Below are 6,640 nucleotides of genomic sequence, written 5' to 3'. Positions count from 1 at the left end.
TTCATAAAATGACTGAATATGAGGATACATGTCCTGTAGAAAGCAAACGCGCCTCATATACTGCCAAAAATAGTGTTAGTTTCATTAATGTGAAGTTCCAGCACTCAGTAGTTGTAATGTTAGAAACAATTGCTGGTCAAGTTCAACTTGTTGCTATTGTTTTTGATTTGCACAGGAGTAGTATCAGAAATTAGCGTCACTGCTTGTATCTAGCTGAATTTTAAACAACAGAACATTAGTTTTTTATGTTGGTGCCACCAACTGTAAATGACATAAGTTAGTTATTGCAAAACACAGTAATTAGACTGTTGCAACCATCTAAAACCTTAGGCTTCCAGTCTGTGCTGTTAGTGTTGAGATGTAAAGTGCAATCCTAAGCTAACATTATCTGTGCAAGCACCGTAGAAACATTTGCATATCTGCATAGATCTCACAACTGTACTCTTTACCTCCTTGTGATAAAGCTTTGTCTACCTGCAAACACAGTCAAAGGCTACAGCTGCAAACCAAAGCCACCTCTACCCATGGCCAGGAGCTCAAGGACAGAAGCAGCCACATGCTTTGGTCAGCCTTCTGTAACTCCAATTAGTACAAAGGAACCTTTTCCATGAACTACCTGCTGTTTTCTGATGACCTCTGGGATCTTTTCATTTAGCCCTAAACAAAGAATCAAATATGACAAAAACCACAACTAAAACGTGAATTCAGTCACAAAGTAATCTTCTGAGGCCAAAAGTCCATCTAAATGCAATGAAGATTTGCTTTCCTTAAAGACAGAGGTGAGGACAAAATCCGCAGTGGAAGTTATGATATGCTAGAAAGCAACAAATGTGGATCACTGACCAAAACGATTATGTACTTGATGCCAATGCAGATTGCATATTGTTATATATATAGTACATCGTGTTTTTGTTTTCCCCCATCCGGTCACTTCTTTTCAGTGGTGAATACATGTTGTTAGAAGATGTCTTGTATGGTCTGAATCTTTGTTGTGTACTATTTTTTATAGTCTTAAGTTATAATGAAATAACAAAAAGTAGGAACCAAACATAAAAGGTCTAGTAAAGCCAAAAATTAATTTCATATTGATTTTAAAGTGATCTAGCTGAGTTTTTACACTGAAAGCAAAGATTATAGCAATTGTAGTCCATGGTATTTATTTTCAGTCAAACCAAAGTTACATATAATTCTGCCTCTGCTTATACGGGATATTAACACTAACAATACACTCCCTTTCAAAGACTTGCACAGGCCAAATTGTTGGAATGCTGGTTTTCCTGAGAACTCCAAACCCCCAAACTATGATAATGCGTTATGGTGTAGTTGAAAATAGCATAGTCAGATGTTTGCTTAAAACCGAGAAACTTTACGTGTTGCTTTTCATGTGCTGTGCCAAGTCTTGATAATACTTTTTCCCCCAACCAAGGGACCTCATAACCTGATTATGGTTATTGCTTTACAAACAGTTTTGACAGAAGGTGGCTGCTAGAGCTTAACAGACGTACCGGTTCCATGTGATGGAGCTGGTCCTTGCAAACTAAGCTCATCATTTATTCTTTGCTGAAGTCAGCAAATAGAGTTAGAGAGATACCCAGTCATCTATCACACCAAATAAAAGGACATAACGGCTTTCAAAAGGGTTTTCCCACTTACCCAAAAGGCTTTCTGAAAGCTTCTACCTCTGCAAAAAAAAAAAAAGAAAAAAAAAAAAAAAAAAAAAAAAAAAAANAAAAAAAAAAAGAAAAAAAAAAGAAAAAGTTAGAACAATTATGGCAGATTGCATGAAACGTGAGAACGTCACAGTAACTGCTACTTTTCATTATGTTTGTCTTTGGGACATGATCAACGAACAGGAAGTTTACGATGTGGTATCAGAGGAAAGATTGGTATTCTGAAGGATGGTTTTCAGTCACCTAGGATCCTACTGTAAGGATGATCTGACGGGAAAATGGGTCTTTTCAGGTGCATGTTCAAAAGGCTTTGATGGACTGAAAGTACCTGTGAGAGCTGTACCATCAGGAGGGTGGCCTAAGACTACAATGCTAAAGTATGCATACCTCAGTTACAAAACCTTTGAAAGGAAGTCTCAGCCACAGAATGCATATACCTGTAGAGTTTTGCATGGGTTTTATATGAATACAATTTTAAAAAATAGCTGCTTGCACATTATACCAGAAAAACCTCCAAAACTGCAATTGCTTTGAAAATAGATTTTAGGTTTTTTGGAGTTTTCTGAAATGCTTGGTCTGTATTTTGATAATTGTGCATATTATGTAAAAATGTTGGTGGACCCATAAATGACCAGACTTTTTCTAAGAAAAATGTTGCTTTAATGCATTTCATGAATTTTTACTCTTATATCATTGCTTGCTAGTAATAGCAAACCTGCTTTTCTGCATCTGCTTTGCGTAGCTATTGTAAGGCTTTGAACTAATGTATGTATTTATTGCTTGAACTTCTGTGCATACCTTATAAAGCATAATGTCTGACAATTTAAATGGCTCATGTATTCTTGCTTCTATCATAAGCAGATTATGGGGACTATGATCTTTTGTATACAGCAAATTTTAACTGTAGCACAAACATCTGTTTATGTATTGGTGGAATATACATGTTTTATTTATCTTTTTTGAGGTAAACTAATTTTTGATACTTTTCATTACTGTGTACTATGTTCATACTTTGAATTATCTGACGTTAGAAGTCATGGTTGAGAATTGTAACAGCTGTTATTTGTTCTGTATTCATGGCTTTCACTGCTGAATAAAATAAAGGACCAAACCTAGGATTTGAAAGAAAACTGTCTACCTCTAACACCAGGGAGTTACCAGATTTTATTTTACAGAGTTTTTAGTCTACAAAGACACAATTGCTTAAACCTATTGGGTTTAAGGCTTATATTCTATGTGGTTGGATTCACAGCAGAATTGTACTGTTTGAAAATCAATTAAAATTTCATGTGAATGTTACAAGTATTTGGTAGAATTACCACTAACCGGGTTTTCCTTAGGTAACTCCGATATGGAGAAAATGTCACCAGCATTCTGCGCCTACAGCTGCTTACTTCCTAAGAATGCATTTCTTTGTGATTAGGGAATCGAAAAACAGTCAGCTAGGAATAGAGCTACAGAAGTATATCTAAAATAAACCATCCTGGACTTTCACACTCCTCGGTAGACTCAGTTGCAAAATCCATTAGGCTATTTTGTAAAGTTTTCAAATTGGACGTTCGCATTTTGCAGAATTTGGGAGCCTTCATCCTACACAAGCCAATATTAACACATATTTGAACAATAGCTTTATTAATGCCATAAAGCTATTGATAGGAATATGGCTTACCCTTGTTATTTTATGAGTTCAGGTTGCAATGAAAGGTTTTGTTTGTTTTTTTTTTTTGTCCATGAACACTTGGCAGATCTTACCTAGAAAAAGAAGGATGTACATTTTCCTATAGAGTTAATGTATGAACAGTGTGTCACTGCTGTTGGATGTAAAAATGTATATGAAACCATTTCATTCGCTTGATTACATTTCTGAAGTATAAATAAAAAATCGAATTCTTTTTGACCCATTTATAACCCCTAGGATTTTATTTTATTGGAGAGACCATTCTTCCCTGCCAGAGCCAAGTCATAAATTTATGTACACATGTTCCACAATTTGTTTAAAATCATTTCGTTAGGAATCAGGGATCCGTAAAGCAAGCCACACTCAAACTTAGTCAATAAAAGTGGGGTCTGCTTGTCAAATACATTCCATTCAAAACTATCTTCAAGTTCAAACTTGGCTTCCTCGCATAATCATCTCGTTTTTATGCTTTTATTCTAATAGAATTTGACATAAATTCTGAACTTTGAAAAACAAGGGAAAACATAATTATTTAACTGTACAACTTTACTTTTTTTTTTTTTTTTGCCTCCAAATATCAGTGACACCCATGGCATTCTGGTGTGGTTTAGGAGGTTGTACAAGGATAGGTAGGTACCTCCTAAGGGAAATTCCTTAGGCTTCAGGGACCCGTGTTAGGCCTTTACTAGTGGCCAAATAGGCAAGACAGGGCCACTGCAGAAGGGAAATCTGCCTTTTGCTTAACTTCATTATATAGTCTTATATCTGTCATAATTAGAAGTAAGGAAAAGGAAAGTGAATATGTTGAGTATATTTTTATTTTATGCATAATTTAATGTTTTCTGTCATCCCAATGAGAGAGTGCCTTAACTATAGATCTTTCCACAGGATAAAAAATTGTTTTAAAAGAAATGTGAACATGGGACCAAGTTAGAATACATTTTTCGCTATCAATTGGTTGGTAGTAAACAAATACCAACTTGCCTCCATCCAGTGTATTTATTTTGCTAACTTAGTAAACAAAATATAACAATAGGTGAATACAGTCCTCGCACACTCGATTGCTCTAATATAGGAAGAACTATTTAGAGATGAAACTAACAACTTAAGAAAAAAGGAAAACTTTTGGCAAATGTTTTGTACATAAACCTAAGTTCAAGCTCACATCACTCATAGTTTAATGATACACAGTGTTGGCCAGATATATTGTGTTGGGTCAATGGAGGATTCAGCTGCTTTGTAAAAAAACTGGTTACTAAATTATTTTGAAGTTTTAAAAATTAAACCAAAAACAAAATGTCAACTTAAAATCTAACTAACCATAATAAAAACACAAACAGCAAGTTATACTCTAACCATTTCTCCAGGCAGTAGTAATGAAAGCTAAGTATCCAACTCTTTACTGTTTCAAATATTTCACAAAATGACATTCAGACAAATTGTAACACATAAGTGCTGATGAAGGAAAAGAACATATGCCACATCTTTTCATTATTAATCAGTTTTTGAATTGCATACAAAACTTTTAAACATCAGAGTACAAAATCACTGCATGAGAAGGTGTAACTTGAGAAAATAAAGTGTGGCTTCCCCCACAATTTGACATATTATTCCCTTCACTCTCTTTCCATGCTCAGTCACCATCAACACAGACTAAAAGGAGCCATGTGACACCTGAATAAATGGAAAGAACAGTAGTCGTAAGTAGAGTTTACAATTTCCTGGGGAATTTGCAACTTACATTGACTCTAATGTATTACTTAAGCCAATATATACACATGAAGGTGTACACACAAGAATACTTCAGAAATAAAATAAAACCATAACTGTAAGCCCTAAATGTGTATTGTTGATTTCACACTCTGCTGTGAAGGTTTACTTGATAGTCTTTGAAGTAAACACTAGCCAGTCTGTTTCCTAAAGTTGAATATGATCTTGTGCCCTAAATTCATGGGTCTTTAGTTTCCCGGGCTCCTGTAGAAAATATAAACATCTACATAACAAAAATGATCATCCCTCCCTTCATATTTGAGGATCATTGAGCTCAGAAGATTTGACAACACATGCAGAGGTATGGCAAACAGAAAGGAGAAAAGAAAATGAGTTATTAAAGAAAATGTGCCGGCTACAACCAGATATGATATGTCTTTTTTCAACTCTTCATGTCATGATTCTCAAACTAAAGAGGTCATTGATTTGAAACTCCACCATCTGCATGATTCTCCCCCTCAGTCACTTATAGTACAGGTCCCCTGTGTTCAACACCAACGTGGTATTGCCCTGGGGAGAGGGTGCAGAGCAGCCTATATATTCCCATAACACTGTTTTGGCCTTTGATATGAAGCAAAGCCCGAAGCCACCATGCTCATGCTCCCTTGGGAGGCAGCCCATGGCCCTGGTGCCATGGGACAGGCTACATAATGGAGCGAACACCTGACCTGCCTTCCTTGCTTAATTCTCCTTTAGATATATTTAAATGATTCTATAGAAAATGCAATTTTTAAAAGTTACCTATCCTCTTTGATCTAATGTGCTAAAAAATTAACAAGGGACTCAGGGGAAAGTTATAAAATTTAAAAATGACACTTCTCTGAATACGGAGTTATTATGACCATGTATTCACATATCTTCCACAAGCCAAAAATTAAGCTTTTCAGGAAAAAAAAACCCAAAAAACAGGAAAGTTTGAGCGAGCACGAAGCTGAGAACCTTGGAATTGAACTCTACGCCAACATTGAAGTGTACGGCTTAGTGACCTTCGTGAGAGAGGGGAGCTCTGGACAGCTAATCTACAAAAAACCAAATCAACAGAATCTCAATAGAAATATTTCATCTGAAGATAATTAGATGGTAAAAGTCTTTAATAGTATCAAAAGTTTACTACCCATGCTACACATTTATTTAGTTTTGGCTTCTTTGGTAATAGAGATTAGTTCAAAGTTAATGAAAAGGAACAAAATTGCAAAGAATTAAACAAATGAATTTAAAAATTATTTTACAGATCAAGCTGGTTTCCTAATAGCCATGAAAAGCTGCGTGGGCTTTATGAAATGATCCAATATTTTGGTTTTCTCCAGTCTCTGACATAGTGTCTCCTTATTTGGCACATTGGAATGTTAATGCAATACTCATTCTGATGCATAATCAGTTATGCTTGTCATTTGACAGTATTTATTTCACTTTTCCTTTTCCCATCATCTTAGGAATGCTTTTATGAGTAGCCTCCACCACAAAATGGAAACATTTCATTAATTTTCTTCTCTGCATAAATTTAAAGCTGAATTGGATAATA

The sequence above is a fragment of the Hipposideros armiger genome, unplaced genomic scaffold (genome assembly GCF_001890085.2).
Source record: "Hipposideros armiger isolate ML-2016 unplaced genomic scaffold, ASM189008v1 scaffold_604, whole genome shotgun sequence".
In the NCBI taxonomy this organism is placed as follows: Eukaryota; Metazoa; Chordata; class Mammalia; order Chiroptera; family Hipposideridae; genus Hipposideros; species Hipposideros armiger.
The sequence above is the reverse complement of the archived record's forward strand: the minus strand, read 5'-3'. Positions refer to the sequence as shown.